Here is a 9,494-nt window from a genome sequence, read left to right as displayed (position 1 = left end):
TCCGGAGCTTTGTGTGGAGCCGGGACTGGGGGAGGAAAGAGGCGGCGGCACCGATGGGGCGCGGGGCTGAGGGGAGCTGATGGGGGCCGGGGGCGGCGGCGCTGCCTGACGGAGGAAGTGGGGGTTGGGGGGGCTGGGGCGGAGCGAGGGGAAGGTGTGTAGGGGGGGTCGTTGCGTGGGGGGGGGAGGGGGCGTCGAGGGGCGCTGGGTGAAGTTCAAAGCGTGGCCAGGGCCGGTTCAGGCTGAGGGTAGGGGTGCACGGGAGGGGATTAGGGTCTGGCTAGGTTATGGGAGCAGGCCAGAGAGTTTCCGAGGCGAGTCTGGGTACGTTGAGGGCGCTCAGGGCTACTGGGGCCAGTCAGGGAGTTGGCTGAGTGGGGTGGGGGGGACGGGGGTTGTTCAGAGCATAGGGTCGGAAGCAGGACGTGTGCGTGACCCAGGAGTAGGGAGCAAGGTGGCTGGGATCGTGCAGTAAGAAGGTTGTGGGTGTGTGCCCCTAACAGTCTTCAGGTCACATTTACTCCTGTCCTTTTCTTCAAGATGGAGGGATCCCTGGGCCTGGACCTTAACTGCTATCCTTGTACCCCCGGGAGGGTTTGTGACCCTATCCTGTTTGGAAAATCCATGCTGCCCTCTTTTCCCTTTATGTGTAATTACGGTTGGATCATCTCTGTGCTTTGCTCAGATTCTCCTTCCTCCCTCTGGGGTTGAGGAGGAGGAGACACATCTGACCAATTAATGTGTGTTTGTGAAACAGGCAGCAGCAAACAGTCATTTCAGCTTCTAGGAATTAGGCTCACACAGGGTGGAGAGATCAGAGCCCTTCAGGGGGAATATTTCTGAACAAATCACAGATGATTAAATTCTCTAAGAAACAGCTCCCTACCTAAATCAGAGTGGGAAAGATAGGGAAAAAAGCCTGTCTGTTTCCAGCCATGTGTCCAGAGCCTCAGGGGTTGAAGAGAGTCCCCAAGCCCCTACAGGCCTCCTTTTTCTGTATTAGGCTTTGCTCTGCAGCCTTGAGTTAATTTCACCCCTGCTGCTTTGTCTTGGGGGAGGGAGTGCTGGTTTAGGCTGTTGTGAGGAGATGACTGTTCTGCTGCCACACACAATAGTCGTGTCATTTTATCGGGAGTGCTACCCCAGGGCTGAGAACTGCTGCAGCAGAGATAAACCGGTCCCTCTCACCCGCCTATTGTGTACACAGTGAAGGTCATAGGTTCAAGTCTTGTCTGAGAGCTTTGGATATGCTCCATCTCCCAGGCTCCTCAGTGCCATTTTCTTCCTTTTCCAGACTGGGGCTTGCCATTGGAGGAGGCCAGACAGAAAGGCTCTTCTTTTTGAGTGAGGAACAATGCAGAGCTCATTGGCACACATTTTTCAGAAGAATAGGGGATGCCAGCCATGTTGTGCCTGCCTCTTTGGCTAGCCTGTACTAAGTTGTGAAGGAATAGTGTCTGGTAGACTCAACTATGATGTTTGTTTCAGACCCTTAAGGAAGAAGACTTCAAGGGAAGGTTCTACTCTTAGTTGAATCATCATATTTAATTCTTTTATATAAATGGAACACTCATGCAGTGATTTTTGTTTGTTTAGGAATACCACTAAAAACCTGTGCAGGGTTAAGATGGGGAGTCAAGCCCAGGTGCAGTGGCTCATGCTTGTAATGTCGGCACTTTGGGAGAATGAAGCCAGAGGATGGCTGGATCCCAGGAGTTCAAGACCAGCCTTGGGCAACAAAGCAAGACCCTGTTTCTTTAAAAATAAAAAATAAAAAAGTCAAGAACCAAGTACCTTTTTAATGGTGACTTCCTGGTCAATGATAATAGCACAATAAAAAAGCCACAGAATTTGCCTGTCTGGGCAAGGGCTGTGGGAACAAACCTTTCAATATTTATTTTAACTCTAATGAAAGGACATGACTTGCTCATTGTGCAAAAGTCTGTATCTACCTCTCTACTAAGAAGAAATTTGCCAAAGAAATAAACATTTTTGAAAAAATGTATAGGTCTTAGGGATAATTAGAGAAGTATGAGAACAAACTAGAAGGAATGCTATTGTACATATCTGATAGAAGTGCCCAAATAATGTTTATGTACTATTAGTTGTGTAAAAAATTATTTGGGACCAGGCATGGTGCACACACCTGTAATCCCAGCGCTTTGGGAGGCTGAGGCAGGAGTATCACTTGAGCCTAGGAGTTTGAGAATGGCCTGGGCAACATAGTGAGAACCCATCTCTACAAAAATTAAAAAAAATAAAGCTAGCTGGGCATAGTGGTACATGCCAGTGGTCCCAGCTACTCAGGAGGCTGAGGTGGGAAGATCACTTGAGTTCAGGAGTTTGAGACCAGCTTGGGCAACATGGCAAAACCCCATCTCAACAAAAAATATAAAAAATATTAGCTGGGTGTAGTGGCATACGCCTGTGGTCGCAGCTACTTGGGAGGCCGAGGTAGAAAGATCTCATTGAGCCCAGGAGGTTGAGGCTGCAGTGAGCCGTGATTGCACCGCTGTACTCCAGCCTGGGTGATAGACCAGGACCTTGTCTCAAAAAAAAAAAAAAAAAAAAAATTATTTGGGCCTGGAAAAGGGGTTTCCATTTAGAACATTAAATACAACTTTTCTTTAAAAAGAGATTAGAAGTAAAACTCATTGTGAGTGGGGAATTGTATATAATGTACTGTGTACACAATAGCCAACCATTTCCCATAGGATATTGTTGAATAAGAACTTTAGCCTTTGGTTTTGGTAAAGGTCTTTCTGAGGCAGGGAGTCTGCCTGTGGTGCCTCCCTTATCCCTTTATTTCAGTGAGTTTCTTTAAATGATGCCCTGCCACTTAGGTGTTGGGCCTTTGATAGGAGGGAACAGGTTGTTCTGACCTTTATATATTTTTCGATAACAGAACTGTCTTCAGGCCTTACTGGAGGTGTTGTCTGTCTTTAGACTATTTCCAACTCTGTGTTCTAGGCATATTTGAGTGAAGCCTCAGCTAAACTGAGTCCAAAGCTTTTTGCTCTTGGGCTCTTAGCATTTATTTCTCAATGCTGTCAGGTGACAGTGAAGGCAGAAGCCTCAGATTAAATTTGTCCTGATTAGATTTAGTGGCTTCAGAGTTGGGCCCTTGCCACAAGGAATCTCATGCGAGTCTTCTGATTGTAACCATCATTCAAAGAGTGCTTTGGATTCCCCCCCAACCACCCCGCCCAGCTTCTTGGTAGAAAAAAATTTCCCTGTGATAGAGGTCTAGAAAGTTGGACAGATTAGTGCTTATTTCGTGAGGATATGGAAGCATAATTTTGGCTCCTGGTAGCAATTATGTAGCAATTAGCATATAGCAACTAAATGACTGGAACACGATAATTTGTTGAGGGGTTTACTGATTGCTCTGTCAAGTGGAAGTGCCACTCCTTATTTATTTGACTCAGAACACTATTGCCTGAGCTTGGCCATTGAGACTAAGTATAGCAATGATATGTGTTCTCCAGAAGTTCCCACTCTGCTTCCTCTTTGTATTTACTTCTTTGCCAGGTACCTTAGTACTTGTACTGCCCTTTTCTCCTACTCCGAAGCAATTGTTACTTCCCTTATGGAAAACTGGTCATGGATGGGAATACTGTCAAGCAGATGGAACTAGCCTGAGATAAGGTAGCCTTATATTGTGTGGGAAGTTTTCTTTTCAGTCACTTAATTCTCTCTTCTACTTGATTTTTCAAAATCAGTTTCCTTTAAAACAAACAAACAAAAACCCCACAAAATGCAAAATATCATAGTGTATTAAATACGCCTTCATGATACCTTCCTTATAAAAGTCTGTGACAGACAAAATGAAGATAGGTGATGTTGATTGGCAGGTTCTGGGTCCACTAAGTGTCAGTGAAGGACTCTTTTCACTAGGGAACAGGTAATTCACCAAAGCACCTGCCTAGCTGGGCATGTGGAATTGGCAGCAGCTGTGCAGCTGAAGAGGGATTACTGAGCAGGTGGTTGAAGAATCACATGCCACAGTGACAAGAAAATACTTGGTCTTCCGTGGTTTAGGTTCAGTTTGTATGTGTGAAATTGCACTTTGTTTCACATTTCTTAATGCTTGTTGATTTGTTAGTAAGATGGTAATAGAATAGAGAAAGAGATTCTTCTGTATCTGTGGTTTTTTCGATCACTGAGTAGCATGCCCTAGACATGGCCCTACACTGCTCTATTGTATTTATGGGAGTTCTGGCTTGGGAGGGAAATAGTGGTAATTCAGTGTTTCTAGTACTTGTTTATTAAAGGGAAATGGGAAGGAGAAAATTCCTTGCTTTCAGTGTGGTGAAAAAGATTTACCCTACTGGGTGGATACCTAATAGGTTTTATGCAAATGATGTAATTGATTTTTTGTGTAAGTGTTCCTGACATGCCTTACTCAAGACATTTGCATGTGTTTTTATATTAGGAATATATTTTCCCCACGTGAAGTTTGCATCTCTTCAGTTTTTTGTTTTTTTTGTTTTTTTGTTTTTTCTTTTTTTAAGACGGAGTTTCGCTCCTGTTGCCCAGGCTGGTGTATAATGGTGCGATCTCGGCTCACTGCAACCTCTGTCTCCCAGGTTCAAGGGATTCCTTGGGTCAGCCTCCCAAATAGCTGGGACTACAGGCGCCCACCACCAAGCCCAGCTAATTTTTGTATTTTTAGTAGAGATGGGGTTTCATCATGTTGGCCAGGCTGCTGTCGAGCTCCCGACTCAGGTGATCCACCCGCCTCGGCCTCCCAAAGTGCTGGGATTACAGGTGTGACCCATCACGCCCTGCCAGTTTTTTTTTTTTTCTTCAATTTTTAGTTTCTCCCAGAACCTTTGTAACTCTTCCCTGACATTGACATTAACATCACTTGTTAGAACCAAGTTGTCACCAGAACAAATAATGTTAAGAAACATCAGCACTAAATATTTATCTTAAAAACGGATATAGGGCCGGGTTCGGTGGCTCACGCTTGTAATCCCAGCACTTTGGGAGGCTGAGGTGGGCGGATCACAAGGTCAGGAGATTGAGACCATCCTGGCTAACATGGTGAAACCCCGTCTCTACTAAAAATACAAAAAATTAGCCGGGCGTAGTGGCGGGTGCCTGTAGTTCCAGCTAGTTGGGAGGCTGAGGCAGGAGAATGGTGTGAACCCAGGAGGCGGAGCTTGCAGTGAGCCGAGATTGCTCCACTGCACTCCAGCCTGGGCAATAGAGGGAGACTCCGTCTCAAAAAAAAAAAAAAAATGGATATAGGCCGGGTGCAGTGGCTCATGCCTGTAATCCCAGCACTTTGGGAGGCTGAGGCGGGCAGATCATCTGAGGTCAGGAGTTTGAGACCAGCCTGGCTGACATGGTGAAATTCCGTCTCTACTAATAATACAAAAATTAGCCAGGCGTGGTGGTGCACGCCTATAGTAATTCCAGCTACTCGGGAGGCCGAGGCAGGAGAATCGCTTGAACCGGGAGGTGGAGGTTGCAGTGAGCTGAGATTGTGCCATCGCACTCCAGCCTGGTCAACAAGAGTGAAACCCTGTCTCAAAAAAAAAAAAAAAAAGTTGGTGGGGAGTATAGCATTTCCTATAACTTGGGAAAAGTCTATTTGAGGTTTTCTGAAAATTCAGGTTTTTTTTTTTTTTATAGATTATCACCTTCTCTTAATATGATTTTCTCTTTCATATGTTCGTGCCACCAATAGGCAATGCCATAGAGCCTAAAACTTATAAGCAAGTAACTTTGTGTTTATTTTCTGACCTTTTTAGTGCCTTCCATTCATTCTCTATATTAGGCCAACAGGTTGTGTGCCCCTTCTCTTGAAACATACACACAGGACCTAATGGAATTCACAGGGTACTAATTAACGGGTGATTGAAGAGAAATGAGCCATATGAACTGTTTTAAAGTTCAGAACTCTCCCACAGCACAAGTGGAGTGAAGGCTCTTTGAGGGAAAGTGAGGCCAAACTATGACTCAGGTCAGGGCCTATGGAGCACTGTGTAGACGGGACATTTGCAGTAATCTACCTAAACCTGGTTTATAAGCTAGCTTTAAGTGGAAGCCTAGCGACAGCAGTTAGTTGTTTAGTATTCACTTCTAGGAAAGAATGTCAAGTTCTTGATTTCCTCATATGAAGCTATGGCAGTTTTTGTGTTTGTTTTATTAAAACTATTCACAAACCACTTATCCTTTCCTAGCACTCTCAGTAGTTTGCTTCCTTTTACCTCTCCCCCACCCCCATCTCTTATCCCACTTCTCTACCCTGAAGACTTCTTCTCTAGCAGCTTGGAAACACTAATTACTGTAGCTATTATAGTCACAACCCAGATCCTCCACCTCCTTCTCTCTCACCCCTTTCTTTCTTCCCCCCTCCCTTTGCTCTAGCAGCAGGAGTTGAGCTGCAGTCTCATGAGCACAGTCAGATCTATGAATGAGCTTTATATCTTGTCAAGGCAGAACTCCAGATCCAACAGGGCTAATTTTTCATGGTTCTCTTGCTGTTTGTTCTTGGATCAGAGTCCCAGAAATAAGAGATGGCAAATACCTATCAGGTCATATCTAGTCCATCACTCAGGGACAAACCTAGGATTTTTCTCTTGTCTCTGAGAACTTTTTCCTTCTTTCTTTTGCAGGTGAGAGCTGTCTGATGCCAAGCAAGCTCTGAAACTGCCTTCTTTTTATTGTGTTCTCTGGTCATTAGTGTCTGGCCAACTACTTTGGTTTTTTTTTTTTTAATTATTCCATTTTCAGTAATACTTGCTCCCAGCAATATCTCTACCCCTTCTTCAGTGCTTTCTTCTTGATTGTTGGCATCACCTTTGTGGATTCCTTTTGTACCATCAGTTATCTATGCCAGAAGTATCACTTTTCTGATCTTTGCCACAAGTGTCACTGTGGCCTGCTTTTAAGGAGGTAATTTGATGGAAACACAAGACATAAATTCTAGCAGGTGGTAATTAATAAAATACTTTAGAAAATATGTGCCTCGGCCAGGTGCGGTGGCTCACGCATGTAATCTAAGCACTTTGGAAGGCGGATCATGAGGTCAAGGAATCGAGACCATCCTGGCCAACATGGTGAAATCCCGTCTCTACTAAAAATACAAAAATTAGCTGGGCTTGGTGGCGCACGCCTTTAGTCCCATCTTCTCGGTAGGCTGAGGCGGGAGAATTGCTTGAATCTGAGAGATGGAGGTTGCAGTGAGCAGAGATCATGCCACTGCGTTCCAGCCTGGCAACAGAGCAAGACTCTGTCAAAAAAAAAAAAAGAAAATATGTGCCTTAAGTAACCCCTGTACTATATGAACAAATGTTGCTTCTTCTGTTCTAACACTTCTCTTTATGCGGATGAAATTTTATTTTTCTGTGTCTTTGTTACAGTTAAAATATTGTCTAGAGTATTATGTTTTCTTTACTAGTATGCTTTTTTTTTTTTTTTCTTTTTCTTTTTTGAGACAGGGTCTTGCTGTGTCACCAGGCTGGAGCATAGTGGCACAATCACCATCACAGCTCACTGCAGGCTCAACCTCCTGAACTCAAGCAATTCTCCCACCTCAGCCTCCCAAGGATTTGGAAGTACAGGCAGGGACCACTACAGCCAGCTAATTTTTTTTTTCCTCCCTTCGTCCGTCCTTTCCTTTCCTTTTCCTTTCCTTTCCTTTCCTTTCCTTTCCTTTCTTTCTTTCTCTCTTTCTCTCTCCTTCCTTCCTTTCCCTTTCTCTGTCTCTTTCTTGCTTTCTTTCTTTTCCTTCCTTCCTTTCTTTCTTTCTCTTTCTTTTTCTCTCTTTCTCCCTTTCTTTCCCTCCCTCCCTCCCTTCCTTCCTTCCCTCCTTCCTTCCTTCCCTCTTCTCTCCTCCTCCTCCTTCTCCTTCCTTGAGACAGGGTCTCACTCTGTTGCCTAGGCTAGAGTACAATGGCACAATCACAGCTCATTCCAGCCTCGATGCCGCCACACGTGGCTAATTTTTTTGTGTTTTTTGTTTCACTGTGTTGCCCAGGCTTGTCTCGAACTCCTGGGCTCAAGCTACCCTCCCACCTTGGCCTCCCAAAGTGCTGAGATTATAGGCGTGAGCCACTATGACCAGCCCAATTTTTAAATTGTTTTTGTAGAGATGGAGTCTTACTATGTTGTGTGCCACTGCATTCCAGCCTGGTTGTCCAGGCTGGTCTTGAACTCCTGGACTCAAGCCACAGGCATGAGCCACCATGCCTGGCTAGTGTAGCTTTTCAAAGAATAGAGGGGAAAAAAATCATAGAATTGAGAGTCATAAAACTCAGATTCTGATCATTACTATGCCTCTAATTAGCTCTTTGACCTTGTGCAAGTCATGCCCCTGTTTTCATGTGCCTCATCTGTAAAATGAACATATTAGACAGGATGATCACTGCGGTTCCATTTAGCTGTAGAACTTCAGAATACCAGGATTGAGAGTCGGGTTGACACCTGTAGTCCTAGCACTTTGGGAGGCTGAGGCAGGAGGATCACTTGAGCCCAGGAGTTGGAGACCAGCCTGGGCAACAGAGAGGCCTCATATCTTAAAAAAAAAAAAAAAAAAAAAAAATTCAGCCTGGCCAACATGGAGAAACCTTGTCTCTACTAAAAATACAAAATTAGCCATGCATGGTGGTGCATGCCTGTAATCCCTAGCTATTTGGGAGGCTGAGGCAGGAGAATCACTTGAACTTGGGAGGTAGAAGTTGCAGTGAGCCAATATCAAGCCATTGTACTCCAGCCTGGGCAACAGGAGAGAAATGCCATTTCAATAAATAAGTAAATAATTAGCCAGGTGTTGTGCACTGTGGTCCCAGCTCCTCAAGAAGCAGAGATGGGAGGATCGCTTGAGCCCGGGAGGTCGAGGCTGCAGTGAGCTGTGATCTCACCACTGCACTTCAGCCTTAGTGACAGAGCAAGACCCTGTTTCCAAAAAAAAAAAAAAATTATAGATTATGGTGGAAGAACAGGACAAAAGTTTTTGACATAAGTGAGCTTTTTTTTTTTTTTTTTCCTATTGCTATGTCAAAAATATAGCCAGTATTGTATTCAGAAGGGCTAATGAGTGCAATTTCAGCTCCCTGGGGCTTGACTCTCACTACTCTTTGATTTGTTTGGAAAGCTGGACTTTTTATTAGGCCATCTTTTTTTGGAGGGTTTTGTAGCCTCATTCTGCAGGCTCACCAACTTGCCACATATATCTTTTTCTAGTGTGCTTAAGACATAGGAGTGGAAATCAGAAAGCTGCAAAAAAAGCTGGCCTAGCGTGGTGGCTCACGCCTGTAATCCCAGCACTTTGAGAGGCCGAGGCGGGTGGATCAGGTTGAGGTCAGGAGTTCGAGAAAGCTGCAGAATAGGAACCTTAGCTTGTGAGAAGAAAGTTGTACCTGGAAGGATTTGCCATCTATCAATAAGAAGTAACTTTGGGCCGGGCGCGGTGGCTCACGCCTGTAATCCCAGCACTTTGGGAGGCCGAGGCGGGCGGATCACAAGGTCAGGAGATCGAG

General features: G+C 44.9%; 1 protein-coding gene across 3 annotated transcripts in view; it reads left to right on the top strand.

Moving 5' to 3' along the window:
- The window catches only part of ZNF609 (zinc finger protein 609), a 240,059-nt gene that overhangs the window by 1,839 nt on the left and 228,726 nt on the right, over positions 1-9,494 (top strand). The window lies entirely within an intron of this gene.

Source organism: Papio anubis, chromosome 7 (genome assembly GCF_008728515.1).
Source record: "Papio anubis isolate 15944 chromosome 7, Panubis1.0, whole genome shotgun sequence".
In the NCBI taxonomy this organism is placed as follows: domain Eukaryota; kingdom Metazoa; phylum Chordata; class Mammalia; order Primates; family Cercopithecidae; genus Papio; species Papio anubis.
The sequence above is the reverse complement of the archived record's forward strand: the minus strand, read 5'-3'. Positions and strand labels throughout refer to the sequence as shown.